The sequence below is a fragment of the Anguilla rostrata genome, chromosome 7 (genome assembly GCF_018555375.3).
Source record: "Anguilla rostrata isolate EN2019 chromosome 7, ASM1855537v3, whole genome shotgun sequence".
Taxonomy (NCBI): Eukaryota; Metazoa; Chordata; class Actinopteri; order Anguilliformes; family Anguillidae; genus Anguilla; species Anguilla rostrata.
The window spans coordinates 5,626,398-5,648,629 of record NC_057939.1 but is presented as its reverse complement, the minus strand read 5'-3'; the positions used below and the strand labels follow the sequence as shown (position 1 = coordinate 5,648,629).

General features: G+C 45.3%; 1 protein-coding gene across 1 annotated transcript in view; it reads right to left on the bottom strand.

Annotated features, from left to right (window-relative positions):
• shank3a (SH3 and multiple ankyrin repeat domains 3a) overlaps positions 1-22,232 on the bottom strand; it is a 315,279-nt gene that overhangs the window by 169,395 nt on the left and 123,652 nt on the right. The window lies entirely within an intron of this gene.

Sequence of the window (22,232 nt, the reverse complement as noted above, 5' to 3'; positions counted from 1 at the left end):
GCACAACTGACACATGGTGGGGGTTTGTGCTACTACAGTCTACACAGGCAGAGTGAGGTGGTCTCTGTCCCTACAGGAGCTTTAACAATGTATGTAATCACTGTGGATTTACCAACGCTCCACCGTTCGTTTACTGTGTGCATGGAGGGGTCCTGATATTGCCTTTTTCCTGTTGTGTTCTTATATCAAACAAAATCGTGCATTCCCAGCAAGGAAGCACACCACTACAGACACATGAAACGAAGCTGAGAGAGAGCTTGCATCGCTTTATGAAAGGAGAAAGACAGGACAAAGTCTTCAAAGAAAAAGAAAATGACGGATATTTTTCAAGAGAGCTCTCATCAAAAGAAAAAAAAATGATAGAAAAATAAGACCTGAGAGTGAGATATTGCCCTCAGTAAAAGCCTAGATTTCATCCATTTAGCCAGAAAAGTTTCATAAATCCAACCACCAATTAAATTTGAAATTTTACCTGTTTGGTTATTTCTCCATTGTGTGATTGGGCAAATTATGACAGATGCATTGAACCAGAATCGTTGACGCTGCATTGTTTGGTGAATAAAGTTTACAGGGCTGTTCACATAAAAGCAATGAAATAACAACATTCCAGTAAGACCTTCAAAAATGTGATCGATGTAGCCTTGGTGGCAAACACTGGATCTGAATTCTCTAGCCATCCCCAGACTAAATGTTTGGAAAATAACACAGTGCCATCCACAAGTATTTGGACAGTGACACAATTGTTGTTGTTTTGGCTCTGTACTCACTGGATTTGAAATGAAATGACAAATATGAGGTTAAAGTGCAGACTGTCTCCTTTCAATTTGAGAATATATACTGTACATTCATATTGGGTGAACAGAGAAGGAATAACAGCCTTTTTTAAACAAAGGCTAATAAAAAAGTAGGAATTATACCGTAAAATAAAAAATAGGTGTATGGAAGTTTATGAAAGAGATCATTAGTATGCCTCTCAAAACTGTCCCAAAAGAAAGATGTAATAATAACACTAATAATCATAAGAACAGCAAGTATAAGAACAGTAGTTGCACTTTCTGTAAAAAAGCAAATAATCAGTAAAAAAAGAAAATGCACAATTGTGTTACATAAAGAAAATGAATACTCGATCGCACAATACAATTAGGAAGCTACAAGGTGCCTATTGGAAAGTGCTCTGAACACAATTATGAAAAACACTAAAAACGGATAAATAACCAGCCAGTAATTTCCAGGGCAATGGAAATGTTCTTTGGGAGATCCAGAGGAACGGCACGTAGAACCTAAAGCGCATTTTGTGTCAAAGGAAGTATTGGGCTAGTAAATGGATGCAGGACAATCAACGTTACAGAGCGTACATCTAAAAAGAAATTCAGTTTCTGTTAAATGAAGTCATTTTATGGCCTTACTTCAAGGAAGGGGGGGGGGCTATAGCTTTCCAACACCGATGCCTTTTACAAAATGAATAGAAGCGCTAGCCTAAATAATACAGGTACATTCCAGCTTTGTTACCGTGTCAGGCTTTGGGCATTGTTATGAAAGGCAATACAAACAATGTCTCAGTCCGGCACAATTTTCTTTAAAAAAAGAATAAAATTTTTAAAAAACCCACGCTGGTTACAGTTCTCGTCATCCCACCGACTGCAGGGCAATTCATGAGCCGTGCGCTCGTGCATCACAGCCGACAGAGTGCAGCCTCGACCTCGCTGCTGCTCCGCAAAACGGATGGCGGCTCAACACGGACACGGAGCCACATAAAGAATCAGCACCATCATAAGGTAACAGCTGTGCGTTCCAAAAAAAAAAAAAGTCCTACTAAATAAATGTCATAGGAGAAACATCGGTCTCGCTCTGAAGTGAGTGTTGGGGGAGGCTGGTTAAACAGTTCCTGTTGTTACATTTCAGCCGTGCGTTCTCTGGACTGATATCAATCTTCCACGGTCTATGTCGATATGCGCAGGGTTTTTTTTATCGCCTTCCATTCCAAAGAGCATTAATTCATCTTTTAGAGCCTAAACTGTTGCTCCTCCACAGCGCTATGAAACAAGCGTGTCTTGTGTGCGTGATATACGATGAGAGAGTCGCCCAAGCGCGGTTCTGCTGAATAAAGTACAATGATGGAGAGGCCATTACAGATGCCGCTGACATCACAGTTACCGGTCACAGAGGGAATGTCGCAGATTTCATTAAACGCTGGCAGGCCTTTTCCGACGCTCGTTACGGTTGGCCGGCTCCTCCCCCTTTCCGCGAATCCTTCGGCCGGGCGGCCTTCTGCGCGAGCGCCCCGTTCTCCCGGGCCGAGCCGCGTCAGCGCGCATTCATAAAAATATGAAATACGGCTCAATTACCGGCGCCACCCTTCTCTGCAAGCATCCGGCGCGGCTTCGGCCCGGGAAGGAAGTGGTGGCGGCAAACCCGGCTTGGACAAATAATTAATCACAGCTGACAAACGGGAGCGGGAGCAGGAGGAGGAAAGCCGCATCCTCGCGACGCGACAGGCGCCCTCGATCATAAACGCACAGAGGCGGGCCAACGGGACGGATCTGAGAATCACAAACTCCCAGGTCCAATCTCAGGAAGCCCCACCACTGTACCTCAGCCTGCATTTTGACCACAGAACCCACTTTTCTTTCCCCCTTTTAATTTCCTTTATGGCTTTCTGGTCAGCCAGGAGCACTTGCGGGGACACTTTTAGGTTATGTCCAAATCAGAGCCCTATCTACTGTGTCCTGTGTACTAGCATACTGTGTACTGTTTACTGCACACTATTAGTACACAATGTCTGCAGTATATAGAAAAATATCCTCCATACTATTTACAACTATACTATTGAAGAGCCGTAAGATATCCTGCCCTGGCAGTTGGCATTTAAATCTTGTGCAGCCATGCTCACATGTCATTGTTGCTGTTGTTCAAGGAAAATGTCAGCAAAGTTGTGCCTCATTTCAAAGTGAAACTCCATGTCATATTTATGGGACCAAAATGTTTGTTTACTTCCTGGAAAGTATACTCCCGAATGTACTCACTGAAAAACTGGAAATAAGTATATCAACCGAGGATTTTAAGTACGAAAATCTCGCCTACTTAACAACCTTCTCACCCATTGCAGTCAACAAGCATACTAAATAGTATGGATGGGGCTCCGAGCCTTAGACACAGGAGTTATGGCCTTTCTGACCAAAGTCCTGGCTGGTTTTATTTTGGTTCAATTATAACAGGCTGCTGCAAGCTGAAATATTCTCACACTGAAGTTCAGGCATTTAGTTTGTCTCAATTCTGTCTTCTTCGTAGAAAGCAATAACCTGCTAGAGCCAGAGCAATTAAAAAGTAGTTTGATTTATGTTCCTATGGCAATCCTCATTAAATATACTCCCAAAACAGGTACAGGCTGTGGAAATAGTCCTGTTGGGTTGTAGCTAAATGATTAATCTTCCCTAATGCTGAATGTGTGTGTGCACATGCACATGTGTGTGTTTGTCCCTATGTTGTGTGTGCTTGCATGTGTGTGTTTGTGTGTGTGTGTGTGTGTGTGTGTGTGCGCATATGGATGTGTGTGAATGATTGCCATTTCATTTTCAGCACTAGCAGGAAGAACATATCTTAAAAGGTGATGCATGCGCGTAGTTAAAACAAATAAATAATGCATCAAAAAGCTACACGTCTGTGCGTCTCTCCAGTATATCTCCATTTCCATATTTCAGCATTAAATATACATCGCCAATGAAACATGCTTTGCAGACACTACCATTCCGTGCACTAGTGGGGTGCTGTTTGCAGTGGCTGGGTGGGCGGGGGGGGGGGTCAGATTTATTTTGGGGTCACACTTCCCCCCCCCATTGCTTTTATCATCTTCCTTTGTATGCTGCTGTTTATACTTGCCTGGGAAGCCATCACTCTGCACAAGTATGTCATACCCTCCCTTACGAGCAATTCCCTACCCCACTGGTCCCTCTTGGCCGTCCGTACAAAACTGAACAAAAGGACATGCATCATTACAAATATGTGTCTCTATAGACACGAGCGCAACTGCAAACCCGATAAATCAGATATTGCATGGCTTGCATGGTGTCTATCCACATAGATATTTGTTGTATTATCCCAGGGTCAAGGAATCCAATGTTTCCCCAGTAAGCTCTGTAAGGTTTTCTCATTTTTGATTTAGTATTAAAAAAACTTATCTTGTGTCTAACAAGAGTGTCATTCAAACATTGCAAGTCAGAGGACAACTGAGGACGAGGAAACCGAAAATGGTGCGTGCCAACTTTGCAGAGCAAGGCTAGAGACAGCCTTGTCTTTAATGCCTCTAACAGTGGGAGCAGCAAGGAAGCATGCACCTGCCATTACAAACTCCCCCGAGAGGGATTCATGGAGCAGCTCCATGGGACTGGAGAGCTAACTGCTGCTACGTTCACTTCCTCCCTCCCTCTTTCTGTTCCTCACACTTTTTCTTTTCTCTTCCTGTCTTTTTCCGACCTCTCTCTCTCGTTCTTTTCGTTACGCAGGCAGACGGGCTTGCCCCCCCCCACTCTGAGAAACCGATCTGCTTCCCCCTCGGCTTTAAATCAGCCGGTGTAATGAGGGGCGTAAATCTGGACGAGCAAGAGGGGACGCACCCTTAGCGGGGACCCTGCGTGCTCTCTGCTCTTTATCGTATCCAGGGCAACGGGCACGGTCACAAATGAGCACCGGTAAGGGCACAGCTGACAGTTAGACCCAGTTACACAGTATAGACCCAGTTACACAGTATAGCCCCAGTTACACAGTACAGCCCCAGTTACACAGTATAGACCCAGTTACACAGTACAGCCCCAGTTACACAGTACAGCCCCAGTTACACAGTATAGCCCCAGTTACACAGTACAGCCCCAGTTACACAGTACAGACCCAGTCACACAGTATAGCCTCAGTTACACAGTATAGCCCCAGTCACACAGTATAGACCCAGTTACACAGTATAGCCCCAGTTACACAGTACAGCCCCAGTTACACAGTACAGACCCAGTCACACAGTATAGCCTCAGTTACACAGTACAGACCCAGTCACACAGTATAGACCCAGTTACACAGTATAGACCCAGTTACACAGTATAGCACCAGTTACACAGTATAGACCCAGTTACACAGTATAGCCCCAGTTACACAGTACAGCCCCAGTTACACAGTATAGACCCAGTTACACAGTACAGCCCCAGTTACACAGTATAGACCCAGTTACACAGTATAGACCCAGTTACACAGTATAGCCCCAGTTACACAGTATAGCCCCAGTTACACAGTACAGCCCCAGTTACACAGTACAGCCCCAGTTACACAGTATAGACCCAGTTACACAGTATAGACCCAGTTACACAGTACAGCCCCAGTTACACAGTATAGACCCAGTTACACAGTATAGCCTCAGTTACACAGTATAGCCGCAGTTACACAGTACAGCCCCAGTCACACAGTATAGACCCAGTTACACAGTATAGCCCCAGTTACACAGTATAGCCCCAGTTACACAGTATAGCCCCAGTTACACAGTATAGCCCCAGTTACACAGTATAGCCCCAGTTACACAGTATAGACCCAGTTACACAGTACAGCCCCAGTTACACAGTATAGCACCAGTTACACAGTATAGCCCCAGTTACACAGTACAGCCCCAGTTACACAGTATAGCCCCAGTTACACAGTATAGCCCCAGTTACACAGTATAGCCCCAGTTACACAGTATAGCCCCAGTCACACAGTATAGCCCCAGTCACACAGTATAGCCCCAGTTACACAGTATAGCCCCAGTTACACAGTATAGACCCAGTTACACAGTACAGCCCCAGTTACACAGTATAGCACCAGTTACACAGTATAGCCCCAGTTACACAGTACAGCCCAGTTACACAGTATAGCCCCAGTTACACAGTATAGCCCCAGTTACACAGTATAGCACCAGTCACACAGTATAGCCCCAGTTACACAGTATAGCCCCAGTCACACAGTATAGCCCCAGTCACACAGTATAGCCCCAGTTACACAGTATAGCCCCAGTTACACAGTATAGCCGTTTGTGCGTGCAGGTCTCCACAATGTCTGCATGTCGTGTGTGTTGTGTTACTTTCGTCTGTGAATGTTCAGCGAGAATGCGTGTGTGCTGAAGAGCTTCGGTTCTCGCAACCAACAACCCTCCAGTTGCCAGATGACCGTTCTACCTCCTGAGTTAATGAAGGTTAATATTAATGCTCAGACTGGAAACTCCTACTGAGGGGTTCATCTGTAAATGAGACTTCAGGCTCCACTATTTACAAAACCAGTTAAACATCTCAGAGCATTTAAGGAGGGCTCAGCTCAAAAAAATCTTGCGGCCAATAATCTTTACGCAAGACGCGCTTTCTCCTGGCTCCTTGCCCTGTAACGAATGAGGTGAGGAATCCATGACTCCAAACGCTCATTACCGAGCCCACTGGTCAACGGGGCCCTCGTTTATATTCATTCACTCGTTCACGCTACCCGAGACAGGTGATATTTTTTTACATTTGCTTTCCATCAACACAGTTTGACAGCGTATAAGCACCTTTCTCTGGCGTATAATAGCTGTGTTACGTCTGAGCTAGAACATGCAAACCTCAGGTTATAATGCTAGTTTCTATCCAGCAGCTACAGCGCTACATTGTCACCGATAATGACAGGATATTGTTACACATAACCTGAAACAGGGAGGGTAGTTTGTGCTAATACAATGCTTTTTTTTTTTTTTTTTTTTTAAAGACGACAACAATACACGGTTGTGCATCAATTTCTTTCCTTACCCAATAGAATGCATCTTATCAGCCAAACAATGAGCTGTTGAACAATAGCTACAGCTTTATCTTCACTGGGTAGTAACTGGGATTCTCTCAGTCTTTCTTTGGCTCAGGGGAAATCTGAGCGCAGTGCATGCTGGGTAAAAATGGCCAAAAAACGAGCCCCAAAGGAGAGCTTATTAAATCAAACGGGAAAGTGCTGTGTCAGCACAGAACAGTGGCGTGGGAAGGGAACCGGTGGCCTTCGCTAAATGAGCGTGGCCTTGCAATCACTCTCCGCCGGTGATGAAGATAAGAACACACAGCGATGAGGACAAGGCTTCCAGCTCCATCTAGGCCTCCCATGGCATTTACCTACAGACTGGAGGGCATCCAGCACTGTGTCAGGCCTGGGCTTCAACACCCTGCAGCTAATTTACATCGACCCCCCCCCCCCCGTTCCACTTACCGAACATCACCTGAAATGCTGTATCTCAATAGCTCGCATTTTTAATCCAGTTTATGAATTGGGAAACCTCCCCCTTAGACTCCTTTGGGTATGTAGAGTATCTTATATTAACTTAAATTTCACATACAGACACACACACACACACACACACACACACACACTCTTTTCCACCCTTCTTTTTTCCCCAATTTGTAAATGGCAGTTGTACCTCTTGTTGACTGGCTACACCACCCATACCGACATACTGCAAGTTGGCCCATAACTCTTTGACACGCTCGCCCTCAGGCCAATTACTGTTTCCCACAATTCTTACTACAGGACAACCGGTGTCAGTCAAACGATGTCTCAAAACCAGCCAGGTGGCCCTTTGCCAAGTGAGCCACGGGAGCAGGGAACTTCACCTGCAACAGCAGTACAATATGAACCGCTACATGACAGCTGTCCAGAGTGACTACGTCCAGTAAATACTAGCGAATACAGCGCCGTGCTATAAATAGCCTAAACGTACAGTGGCCTGACCGAACTGTCAACGGTAAAATGTCAGACATCCAGAGAATCCAGGGATGGCACCGCACAGGAGCACGGTGAAGTGAGATTAAAAACTCCTCTCCGACAGGGAGGTGTTGAGGTCGTGCACCCCCTGACTCCCCTGGGGGGGAGCGGAGCAGAAGGTTCCGGAACATTTCAGCTCCCCTGCAGAAAGGTGCCTTCGGCTTTTAGAAGCCAGGTCTCGTCCGTCATTCACTGCTTGCGAAAAGGTCTGCAAAAACCCTGCCCAGGGTCTGTATTTTATATTTCCTGTGAAATTGTTTTGATTTTAGTGCTGAGTGTAAAAGCACTTTGAGCTGCATTTTATGTATGAAAGGTGCTGTACAAATAAAGTTTATTGTTATATATTTATTAGAAAACATAATCTAATCCAATCATTTTAAGTGGCAACACAAAGCACAGTAATAAACTCAGTGCTGTAAACCAAATACAGGACACCAGCTCAAGCTCATATCATTAAAGCTAACATTTTAGGGATAGTTGTCATATCATACAGGATATGGACCCTGAGAAGTACACACTGCCAGAGTGTGAATGACAGCAGGGGTGGGATTAGGAATTTAACTTTAAAATGTACCAAGATCCTAATTCATGTCCCGGCATTTCATTAGGCCTGTGAAACTGGTCTTCCTGCATCTGCGAAAATGGACAGCAAATATAATAATAATCTCCCCGTCTACTTCCCAGCACAGCACTGACCATTAACACCCATCAACGGAAAGGCCATTTAAACCTGCATAAAGCAGGGAAGCTGATTTCACGCACGGCTTCTGACTGGGAGCAAGTCCTTGCACAACAGTTATAAACGTGCGTCAAATTCCATTTTTTCTTTTTTTGCGAGAAATATAATATAGTTTCGAGAGCGAGACACATTTTTCGCATCTGGCGGTTGAACACAACAGACGGTGCAGGCTGACCCCCAGAGAGGTTTTCGAGGCCCAAGCGGGACCTCATTAGAAAATCTCTCAATGCCGGTTTTCGGCAACACATCTTTCTCACGGACTATCTTTGCCTCTTCGGGAAAACAATTTGATTTTTTTTTTCAGGCCCATCTTCATGTCAAAAGCTGTCGATTCATACGGTACTCTTCAATACAGTGCAAAAACATGCTCCTTGTCTATTTTTTGATATTGCACCACCCCCCCCCCCCCCAGATAACTCACCCCATGATAACTCTTTCCAGTCGAGCTGGCTTACTGTGAGGCTCAAACACTGAAGAGTGGGCGTGATATGATTCGCATATGCACACCGAACACAAATAACCTGCATGCAGTCTGTTCAGGGTGCCCCAGTTCAACGTAAACTGCTACCCGCACTGTTAAAGAACAAATGTACCTGTCGATGTGACAAACAGCGCATTAAAGCATGTTTTACTGCGCGCTGGTATAGGTACTGATGATTTCGTTTCGCTGTGCAGCACCTGTGGAAAACTCGCACCCCCCTCAAACCTCGCTGAGTTTAGATGTGTCCCTGCTTGCCGTTGGGGGGGGAGGGGGGCAGTTTCTGTTTTTATCAATGGAACGTGTCGCTCGTTACCGTTTACCCTCACCTTCCTGTATCAGCGATTATGACAAAGAGGATGCATTTCTCTTCGATATAAAGGAGGCCAAGCTGTAATGGGCTAAGCTACTTCCGGGCTAGTCCTGACTGGTTGGACCGGCCAGTCCGAACCCATGGAGCCTGCATCTCTCAGAGGTTCCACTCTATATAAATACTTTTTACGTGCCACAGTAGGCCACTGCAGGAGAGCTGCAACGCTGGAGGTGCGTGATGTGTCACCGGGAACAGCTAATGCATCCGTAACCACAGCAACACTGGTGGTCTTCACCCCACAATCCCCTGAGGGAATAAAACCCACAGTGTGAACATCCCACTGACATTCAGACATATGACATAGCTATGGCCCGACCTAGAACTGCAAGGCACTGCGTGCCCTCCATTTAACCTTTATTTATACGGGGTGGGCTGCCTGAGCCCACCAGATACAGCAAAAACCTGCTAATGCCCCCTCTCCTTCAAAAGAGGGGGGAAAAAAAGTCTGGATTTTACAGAGTAAGATTTTCAGTGTTAATTAAACTCATCTGGACTCATATGCATAGGCGTAGATTTCGGGAGGGGGCGCAGGGGATACGTCCCCCTCCATATTTTGAACACATGCATTTGTCCCCCCCCACCCCCAATAAAAACATGAAAGAAGCATTTCCACCAAAAATTGGTGCAGAAAAGGCACAAATTGGTGCATAAAAATTCACCAGAACGCAGGAACTTAAGTGTTTGACACTCAAAATTTCCTGGGGGAGGACCTCCAGACCCCCCACTTAATGTGTTGCCCCCCCCCCCATGTTCAAAGGAAACCTACGCCACTGCTCATATGTGCTCTGTTAGAGCTGAATTAACACTGGACATGGTTCCTGTCCAGCTCCCTCGCTGACTCACCCTTCCACTTCCTGAGCACGCCGAGCGTCCGTTCTTCCTCCCGTTCCGGCGAGTCCCGTGTGAGCTGCGCGGGACAGGGGGTGAAATCCGCTGTGACACCGGCCCCGCTCGACTGAGACGGCCGTCCGGTCACGCCTCCCGATCCCAGCGAAGGGACCGTCAGGGGTCATCCGGACCGCGGCCGGACGGGCTAAACGGATGTGACACCGCGACGCCGCCGATTACTCAGCGCTCATTTCCCACCGTCCGCCACGCTCCTCTTCCTCACTCACAGTCAGCCCCCCCTTTCCCCACCCCCACCCCCACCCCCACCCGACTTGAAACTCGAGAGGACTGAAATATTTTTACCGTCCAATTTACTCGAATCGTAACTGTGGCGCAACACTACCATTGTAACAATTACTGCAAATAATATTTCATCAGACAGTCCAAACCAATGGAACCTGTTTATAGATTTAAACAAAGATTAACAAAAGAAATGTCCAGGAAACCCCTTACGCTGATACCTAAACCTAGTAAAAAAAAAAATTGGGGGAGACAGTTTCAAACTTCAGAGACAAAATTCAAATGAAAGGTATTAAAAATGCATTTTATGCATCAGATGCAAAGACGACAGCTCAATAGAACACATTTCTTTGAAAGAGAAATCATTTCTTTTTAATGAGCAATATTCTTGTGTTGAATTCCATCACAGTCACACATTATGAATTTGATATTATGATGTACTTCATCTGGTAACTGAAGGGAATTAGTTTGAATTAGGGGAATTTTGTTAATTACAGGGCAAGGAAAAAGGTTCTAATTTATGGTGAAGAGCAATGGAACACATTCTGGTATTGAAAATAATGTTTAGTAGGTGGCAGCAATGATTTTAATTCCCACATTAGAACTACTTGTGCAGAGAGAATTATCTATGCTTTTACACAATATATTCATTTTTCCTGATTTTGCAGGCACATTCAAGGAGGCAGAACAATTATGTAATGAAAAACTTCAACTCGAAACAAAGCTTTTAAATTCAAAGTGGAATTCATATTATGTTCCCTCATTTGCATACACAGATATCCTAGGGCATTTAAAAAAAATTAAAAAATAAAACCTTCTGTGAAACGCTGCGTGTGTTGTTATTTTTTAAATAATAAACCGCACGCTGGATTAATTGTGCACTGCACATTGGTTTCCACCCTACAGAGAGTAAAAGAATTTGGCCTGCTTTGTCAAGATGCCTTTGTGTCTCTGGGGTGTTTTTCTCCCTCCTCCAAATTGCCTTTTTTTTCTCTATTTTCGATAAACACGGGGTGTGCGATCTCCCTCACTGCTTATCGCGGTTCCTCATATTTTATCCCTGGAACCCAGCGGTGCCTCCTTCCCAAGGCTACGGTGAAGGATCAGGTCGGTGAGAGGAGAGCGAAAATGATTCCATTACTGTGTCTGGCCCTCGGTGCTTCACAGAACTTCCGGAAGACTGCAGAAGACACCGAATGGCACTACAAGCCCATAGACCCAACCCCCCCTGCCCCCCCCCCCCCCGCCCCCCGCCCCCCCCCCCCGCCCCCCCGCCCCCAAGAACTCAAACCTTAATCCTCTTTGTTTGGAGATGTTTATGTATAAGAGGACAGTTGTGTTAATTGAATAATTGTGGCTCTCTGCCAGTCAGAAGACATGTTATGCAGTCTGTTTAATAGTGTCACTGTGTGCCAGGGGGTACTGGAAAACACTGCCAGTCTATGCCAGTTATTGGAGCACAAAATTATGTTTATGTTTAGGGTTTTCATCCTGGTCATTGGAAAGAAATGATGAAAGTCTGACTACTCGTTTGGTATAGGCACTCAGCGTGAGCACAGGCCGAGCCCTGTAGTGACACTGTCCAGCCTGGGCTGTGCTGTTGGCTATGTCTGAACGCAAGCCTACAGTCTACGGAACACAGCTGACAGTGTGCTGGAGTAAGTCAAACAAGATTTTCGGGTTACCGCTGCTAATTCCTCCTAATGATGAAACAGTTGCCCGTGGGAACCAAGTTGTCAACAGTGAGAGATGCGCCACTCGTCAAATAAGCATTTTTTTATTTTTTAAACTACCTTCAGGTATGTCTTTGTTTTTTGTTTTTGTTTTAACCTCATCAGTTGTTATTTGCATTAACACATTTCAGTCGGTTATTCCTGGTACGTTGGGTAAAACATCACGTTTTCTTACGTGTCATGTGGTCACCTGTAAAAGTAGCTGCTGGCCAAGAAGGGGGGGCAAATAAATGAATAAATAAGCACTAGCTCTCCTGTAGTACTGTATGACCTGCTGTGTATCTGTATGCCAGTTCTTTAGCTGCTCATTATGGGTGTGCAGGTATAGGTTGAACAGCCAAAACTACAGCAGCCGTGCCAATCCTACACTGGCTAGAGAAAGGAGTGACTCTCCCACCACACTGAGGCTCAGACAGCACAGTTACAGAACAAACAACTATGGAACCACTAAATCAGACGACAATACATTAGACTACTCAAAGACAATACCTAGCTATGCATACATAAATACAATGATAGTAGATGGATGCAGAACGGGATGATGCACGAGGATCATCTTTTTAAAATCCTAGGCAATGGATCTCAACCACAAGGCAGGTATGAAAAAAGGACTGTCACCACAATTCAGGGTGGCAAATCAACAGACAGACAAACACGTCAGAAACAATGCAATGCCCAACAGCCTTTGATTTTCCTCATCCCGGCTTTTTGGTCGCCAAATAAAGGAACTCACAAATTCATAAATGAAATTCATAGATGAAAGCAAAATGAGCAGAACTAGGACTGAATGGGCATGTATACAATTTCTATTTGTGGCGCCGCTCAATGAGCTGAAGGACAAAGCTGCTGTTTCTGTATAGGTCCCTCTGCGGAGGTACAAAAAGCTGTGTCTTTATTATACCAGACTGATGAAGGCAATAAGAAACACCAGGCGGGGTGGATTACCCATAAACCTCAGCGCAGTCAGCACAAGTCACGTATTTAGATTAAATTAATTAATGACAGCGCAATGTAATTATTTCGGTTTGGCGCCGAACGGATCTGCTTCGGGTACTTCTGTGCACGCACCAGTGTGCACTAACATATTAAACAGGGAGAACAATACATCTCCCCTACTAATCAGGAAAAATATAACCCCCCCCAAGTACCTAGAAGCAGATCCAAGTAACAGGTGGATGCTGGGTGGTGGAGGGAAGTGAAGAATACAAAGAGCAGCACAGGAAATGAGCAACACTGGAGACTGGTCTGACTGTCAGCTTAGCTCCATTAGTGATGCATGTGATTGGTTTAGTATGAGACCATGTAGTCATATGTGTATGTGATTGGTCGAGTATGAGAACAAGTAGTGATGCGTGTATGTGATTGGTCGAGTATGAGAACAAGTAGCAATGCGTGTATGTGATTGGTCGAGTATGAAAACATGTAGTGATGTGTGCATGTGATTGGTCGAGTATGAGAACAAGTAGTCATGTGTGTATGTGAGTGGTTGAGTATGAGACCATGTAGTGATGCGTGTATGTGATTGGTCGAGAATGAGAACATGTGGTTGCAGAGGCCGACCAATGGTTGGCTGCAGCGAGAGCTTCCTGACCGAACTTGCTGTGCGCATTTCATCTGTGGTGCTCATGTCTGGCTAGCTCGTGGGTGATGATGTCGCTGTCCAAGGTCCTGAAACACTCCCAAAGTTCGGGAGCAAGATGAGCCGACAGTAGCCAGAGGGGGTAAAACAGCCCTGTGTCACCCAGCACCAAAGGTGCTCAGAGGAAGCCTCAAATTTCAGATTCTTCAGCTGCAATACCATAAACCAGTGACGTGCCAGTGGGGTTTCAAACAGCTGAAAATGGCCTGAGCTCTTTCGAGCTCGTTACTTTCAGTAATGCCACCCGACCGTTGCGATTTGCTGGGGAGAGCACTGACTCCTTTGCTCATCTCTCTGAGCTCTATGCACGTCTGAATTTGTATTCATTTGATTACTGATGTGTCATATGATCCCATTTGGGGGGGGGGGGGGGCACATGAGTAAATAAAACATTAATGAATTATTCATCCATTCATCCATCCATCCATCCATCCGTTCAAATCAATTCATTCTTCCAACAGATCAATGACTGACAACAGATTGTAGCTCCATCTGTTAAGATGTCTTAGGGTGGGGGAGTGATATCTGTAATCTAGCTTCTTCAGATGAGCAAACATTGACAGCAGCTACTTGCGTGTGCAGTATTTCTGACCAGCGCAGTCTTCTTCAGGCACAGGCGGTTAAAGCCCATATTGTTCATTCACTGTCTGCCTGTATAATAAGCTTGTTGTGCAGCACTTTTCCATTGCAATAAACAGACGGCATATTGTATGTCACAAGGGTATGAACAATATGGGCTTTAACCGCCTGTGCCTGAAGAAGACTGCGCTGGTCAGAAATACTGCACACGCAAGTAGCTGCTGTCAATGTTTGCTCATCCGAATAAGCTAGATTAGAGATATCCGAATAAACTAGATTAGAGATATATGCAAGGCGCCACCCGACTCCACCATTTTGACTGCGCAGAGCGCCAGCTTCACCTCCCGGTAAAGAGGAGTGTCTCTGTCTCTCTGTCTCTGTCTCTGTCTCTGTCTCTGTCTCTGTCTCTGTCTCTGTCTCTGTCTCTGTCTCTGTCTCTGTCTCTGTCTCTGTCTCTGTCTCTGTCTCTGTCTCTGTCTCTGTCTCTGTCTCTGTCTCTGTCTCTGTCTCTGTCTCTGTCTCTGTCTCTGTCTCTCTGTCTCTCTGTCTCTGTCTCTCTGTCTCTCTGTCTCTCTGTCTCTCTGTCTCTGTCTCTGTCTCTCTCCCTCCCTCCCTCCCTCCCTCCCTCCCCGCAGGTCACGCTGAACTGAGAACAGCTGACCGACGCCGTCGCGTTGTCTTGAACGAGACGAATGGAGATTCAGCACAGTGCCATTTGTGCGGTGTCGAATCTGATGTGCGCTCTTTCTCTCTCTCTTTCTCTCCCTGTGTAGCTTTCTGTAGCTTTCTATAGCTCTCTCTCTCTTGCTCGCTCTCTATAGCTCTCTATCTCTCTCTGTAGCTTTCTATAGCTCTCTCTCTCTCTCTCTCTCCTTCTCTCTGTAGCTCTTTCATTACATTACAGGCATTTGGCAGACAATCTTATCCAGAGCGACGTATAACCGAAACCAGGAAGAAGTGTGTTGAAAACCCTAGAGGGAAGTACAGTTCCAAGTGCAGGGAACGACCGCGTAGTTTAACTTGGACCCTGTAGGTCTCTCGCTCGCTCTCTCTCTCTCTCTCTCTCCCCCTTGCTCGCTCTCTGTAGCTCTCTATCGCTCTTTGATCACATGCGCTGTAAAAGATTCATACCAATATTTCATTAATTATTGCACAGAAGCAGCACCAGGAGAATTGATACGGTGATTAATGTTCTGCAGATTTAAAAATAGAGATTTACACCAGTCTCACATGAAACTTAGCAAAAAAATAATGAGCTCTTAGCAGACCTACTTATCTTCAGTTTATTAATTACATTCTCTGGCTTACATTTTGGATTATTCAAATTATGCAGTTGCGTATTTATTTTTAATAATTACAGAAGAGTTACATTGTGCAATGCTGGGATAAAGATCTACAAATTTCAGATAAGAAACAGTTTGCACACCCTTAGGCAATACAGATACCACGGTATCCCTACGCAATTTAATACACTGCAGTATATTGATGGCTGTTTGTCTTCCTGCTAAAGCGTAAAGCATACCTGGGAACTGGAAAGGTATCCTTTAAAAAAAGGACTACTACTAGTACTACTACTGCTGCTACAGCTACAGCTGCAATTACTGCTACAGCTGCTATAGCTACAGCTGCAGTTATTGCTACTGCTTATCCAACCACAGAGTATAAGAAGACATCTGTAGGATTCGCCTGCAATTCACTCTACTCGCTCTGTTCAAGACAGAAACACAGACTTACAGTATATGTACAGCTAATACAGCATGAAGCAGACCTACGGTATGTACAACTACCCAGCATTTCCTAAAATAATAGAACAGCCCACATAAAAACCCAGAGAGCATTACTCATGTTCCCAGCAGTCCTTGCAGAGAATCGGGCCTGCTTATTGGCTCGATGACTCAATCTATTTATAAATCTGAAATGATACAGAAGAAAGATTCATGCTGAGGTTTTTTTTTTTTTTTAGACCCGTTTGCTTTGAAGTCTAACTGAAATGTTACTGGTTTATTTTCAGTCGTGAATCTTGTGCTGCACACACGTGCCCATACTAATCAAGACCATCTACTCGAAAGCATTCTCCAGACGTTACGCACTTTATCTTTATGTGGGCCACCCAATCAGAAAGGAGGCGTGGTGTGCTAGCAAATCATCCATCTGCAGAGGTGGGGTCACCCTTACTTCTGCTAGGGCACTTAAAGTACTGGGGATGTTTCATCCTATACAAATTATTGAATTAATAATTGGACCAACCTGCACTTAGGTGATCATATAGTACGTAACATATGGCATTATTTCATTACCCAGGACACAGAATAAACCACGATGTGGTATTTCAGGGTTCAGTCTATTTCCTTTCGCAAAGACTGTGTTTTCTGGTACAATCTAATCCTTCCCACAATGCACCGTTCCAACAAAGCCCAAAAAGTTGACAAATTGGGTGAATTTTGCACTTGTCACCAGGCTTAAAATGGAATGAGAGCAGAGCCCTGCCGTCCCCAGCCCCCCATACAGATGGCGTGCGCTCAGACATGATGAATATGCAGGCGACCAGCACAGTGTTTGGCAGATTGGGGGAAAGGGGTGTCTGGAGTTTGATGGAGTGTGGTGAGGACGGCCATTTTCTGCCTATGCTTTTCCATTACCACGTTACCGCTCTCAGAAAAGTCCCCCCCCCCCCCCCCCCCCAATTCAAAACACCCACCCCGGAGGACTCTGAATTAACAAAAAAAAAAGGAAAACTCTTATCATGATAAGGTGTCCTCTTTGCATTCTAATGGGGGTGCTATCAAAGCACTACCATCGCTCAACTGCCCCCCCCCACCCCAATCCTCCAAACCCCCTCGTCCCACCTCCCTGCCGCCCACCCGCCCCCGCCCCCCCGCCCCTCCCGCTCTCCGCCCAGTTTCTGGAAGCTCATTTCATGCAACATTCTCCCCGTCTCTCTGGCAACGGTCCTGAACCCCGGGATTCCTCATCGTCATGCAGGTGCGCACCTCCTGCGTGACGGGGCGCTTTTTTTCCCCCCTTCTTTTTAACGTGTGAAACAGAATCGGTTATCTTAATGCCTACCGGACCCGCCGGGCTACGCTCGCGGGAAAACAAGCATATCTGCACAAAACCCGACCGAAGTCATTTTTTTGCCTTCTCCTCACAGTAGGTCTCAGGGGGGTGAAATTCCCCCAGACAGAGGTGGAAAGCTGTGCGGGTAACTGAATTCCCAGGTGCACAGATAACACAGGTAACGCAGGTAACGCAGGTGCTTCTTCTGTGCACTTCTCTTTGAAGGCCTGGTGCTGACGGCCCCCAGGCATTGCACCGCGATCGATTCACTACGAAAAATATTACGGTGAAATATCACTCCCGCCACGCATCGATCAATGATTATTCTTAAATGTTAACTTACTTTGGCTTTTCCTGTGCGTCGACTTCCAAGTCCTTTCATTGATCCCTCGTTCCTGGCACAAAGGTTTGATGTAATATTCCCAATCAGATGCATAAGAATGCCAAGCTCATGTGGGGCTCGTATATTCTGAACAAGGTGCACAACTTCCACCCTCCTTTCATACTTTTTTTGCTTTATTCAGACAAGGGAAACTGAGTGATGATGTTACAACATTGGTCGGCCGGATGAAGGGTGTTAGGTCCAGCCATGGGCTAGGTTTTGACCTGGTCTTGTTTAAAAATAGGACCTGGCAGAGTTTTGTACTTTAACAAATAAGATGAAATATAAACAAGTAAATGAAGAGAAAGGGAAAGCAGGAGGACACAACAAAGTGACGAAGAGCAGCCTCGCCCTCCCGCCCGTCCCGCTGGCCGCGGTCCAAGCCCAAAACCGCGGAGTCAGACCGAGCCGGGATTAGGCAGGTGCACATGTGCATATGTTCCGCCCTTAATTAGAGCATCCTGGAGGAGCGCTTCTGAGCATCGACTTCCTCCCTCTTAAGCTTTCTAAGCCCGCCAGACGCTTCGCGGCACATCTCGGTCCCCCGCTGAATGAGGAAACGGAAAAGGCCGGAATGAGAGCTCTGTTCGAAATTCTCTTTCTCTCCTGATGCTGTAAGAGAAGGAGTGTCCCCCCCCCCGTGTGAGAGCCCGGGTTTCGATTTATTAAGTCGCAGCGAGCCCCTGCACAGACGAGAAAAATACATTTCCCAGAAGCAACGGCTTGATTGTGGAAGAATACCAAGCGCAATAAATTGCTCGCAACAAACCCCAGTCATAACTCCTATGCTTTCCCCCCCCTTCGCGGAAATGCGTCCTAATACACTATGGCCGAAGGGCAACAGTTTTCCTTCCCACAATGCACCACGCTGCAAAGCGTTCATATGAGAGACCACACCCGATTCAACTGTGTAAAGAGCTGTGCATCACCATCTGTCTACGACTGAGAAGATGGTGCCGTCCCAAAGAAACTTTCAGGGAAAATTCAGCTCAGAGTTTAAATTATTCCAATAGCGATCAACTCTATGAGCGCAGGACCTCTAGTTTTAGAATACAGTTGGCCTAAGGGAGCTACAGTGTGTTTTGAGAGAGTTTATACGGCTGTGGTCCACGTTGTTCGACCGGACCATCCGTCAGTTGCTGTTTAGCTCTCCTGCCACTCCTCAAACTAAAGGCAGTTCCTCTGGCAACCAAAAGACATGCCAAGGCTCCATATATAACCACACTGTATATCACCTCAGATTTACTGTCCCTCAGAAGAAACCGGAGATTCAGGGCTCGGGGAAACTCTGTCGTACTCCAGGGCCACTATTTCCTTTCAGACTTAAAGCCTTTCCAGAGCTTTTAATAAATTTAAAAGAGTAATCTGTGACATTCAGCCGAAGATTGATTAAATGTCTTCATCCCCTTGCAGCAATGTTTAGTGAGGCTTTCCCAGTTTACTTTTTTAGGCTATAACAGATAAAAGTAAAGATTCACAGTTCATAATTAGCCTTGATTTTGAGTGGCTGATCCGACCAGTTTAGTCTACTGTTCGACAAACCCATAAACGAGTTCAGAGATTTAAATAGTATTGTAGCATTTAAGCTGTAAAATATTTTATGACGTGCAGCATTTCCGTCTTCAGCTGCCTGTTCTTTTACATTTACCCTTTTCTGACGGTGTAATCTGTTAAGATGGAGGTGGTTAAGAGAAAACTGGACCATATTCTGAGCTGCCCACACCTTGCAAGGTGACTAAATCCTATTTGTCTGACGAGAGCAAAAATGCACTCAAGTTCAATTTTAACACTGAACATTGTGCATCTGGGATACAAAATTCCCACAACAACCGTTCAATTTCTTTCCAGAACACCACGGATGACACATTATGTTGCTGGATAGTAGAGATAGTGAGTAAAAGTGTTGAAGCCAATAAATAATATAGCAGCAATTCCAGAGTCCAAGGAGTCAGTGAAACATTCTGCTGAAAGTCAAACATGTCCATGAAAGTGGATTGTCATTGCTTCTTACTCTAAAGCCCAGCAAGCCACAGCCTTGAACTGCCACGCATTACCACAGAAAGGCAACACAGAGAGGAAGCTCAAGCTTTTTATTAACTGCAATTAATTTAAAAAACCGAAAGAAACCAGAAATTTTCTGCAACTCGCAGGCAGAAAAACACCACTGTGGGTCCCTGAACATTTTTTCGGTTCTAAATTCCATTTTATTTGTACGGCGCGTTTTATAGGGAACTCTCACAAAGACACTTTAGGAGAGTAGCAAGGCAAGAAAGAAACAAGGGAACGGAACAAACACCGGACCGGAACCCCAAAAGAACATGGCCCCTCCTTACAGGAAAACCCCTTAAATGGGGCAAACACTATGAGCTATGTTGCTCACGCCTGCTTACAAGCTCTGTGTGTCTGTTTTTATGTGCTTTTAATGTTGTACTATGGCTTCTAGTCTGGTCTATGTGTTATTAATGTGTTAACATCAGCCTGCCCAGGGACAACAGATGGAAATTAGCAATCTGGCTAAATCTGGCACATTTACATCACAGAATAGTGATGTTGATCAATGTGTATTGTCCCTGTCAAAAAAAAAAATGGGGCAAACACAAGGGGAAAATAAAAGTCCAGGCCTGGGCGCTCTGAGGGATGGGTCTAACAGTCGTGGTCTTCCCACCAGTACTGAACCTGAACAAACATATGTTTCCAACTACTTTAATTAAGAGACCGGCTGCAACAGGAAGCAGAAAAAACGAAGGGTCCCCAGGACTGAGTGTGAGAATTACTGATGTAGACCACACGGGACACTTTTCACATAAATCAGCAGAGAAAATTAAATCCGCGTCAGGTTCACGACAGATAAACACAGCCCCAATAAACAAAAAAGAAAGACAGCACAACAAAAACCCTTGCACTTCATTTTCGCTGCTGCCAAGGCTTTGATCGTTGCTGCGGTGACTGTTAATAATACGATTATGATGAGATTGTTGGCTATGACGTTGACTGAATGAGTTTAAGCTTTAACTGCAGTTCAACTATGTGACACAAATGCTGCCGTCCAATCCAGACCATTACCGATCATATGGTAATGGTCTGGATTGGACGGCAGCATTTGTGTCACGTAGTTGAACAGTGGCGTAGTAGTTTACATTGATTGCTGCACAGCTGGGTGGCTTAACAACAATGACACATTCAAGGATGCTAGGTCAAACAGGACACAGGAGATGACCTTTCAAAGTTGATAATAAATATGATTGTTATAGCAACGTGTCTGAATTGCCACATTTTTATTCGGATTGCAGTTTCCATAAATCACCATTTTATTTGGCACCATTTATTTATAGCTGTTTAAAAAATAAGTTAGAAACGAAGGTGAACAATAATGAATAAAGAAATATTCAAATAGCAGCAGTTTTGCTGCATGGAACCTCCTAAAAACAACTAAACATAATGGATCATTATGAAAAAGTAGAAAGAGAAATAAAAATAGCGTAGAAATTGGCCACGCGTTTCACTAATGCATGCAATCCATTACCCTCATTTCCAGTAATGTGTGTCGTACCCGCCTCGAACGAATGACTCAGCAGCGTTCAACAAGTCCCATCTATACACATTACTGCAAAGGCCCAGGTGTGTGACGTCAGCCACCATCTCCGATTGATTTCACGGTTTCTGCAGGTCACCCCTGCCATACCTGGCATTTATCAAAATGTGACTAAATTTGACTTCAAAATGAATCTATTTGCTGCTCGTCATTCCCCAATTTGTAAACTTGTTAACATGACTTCCCGGCTGAAAATTCCATCTTAAACCAGTTCTAAAACTGGTCAAGCTGGTTTAAGCTGTGTCTTCGACACTTGCAGCTGGTCAACCAGCTGTTCACCAGCTGACCAGCCTACATAGTCAACTAGTCCACCAGCCAGATGGTGTACCAGGAGGGTAGCCTAGCATTGCACCCAGTAACTCAGTCTTTTTTCTTTTTGACACTCAGTCCCTTCCTCTTCACGACAGTGTGGCCGACTAACTAATTGCTCGTTTCAACTAATTGCTTTTATAAGTGTCACGACTGACGCCTGATTGTAGAATTGCTCATCCAATGCGTACAGTGACCACAGAGGGGGATTCAGACGGTAACGCAAGTTAGCAATGCCCAATGCCCAAGATGAACTGGTGTCCCCAGTAATGAGGGAAGGCTGTCCAGGCTGTGTCTCCTCATAAGCACTCCTGTGTGAGAATAACAGGAGGGACTTCAAAACCCGTGAGACATTCAACATGACAGACAGAGTGTCACAGATTGCACTAACTGTCACTGCGTCTCCTCTGTTGACACAGGACGGTGAAGCGATGAGCAACGATGCTT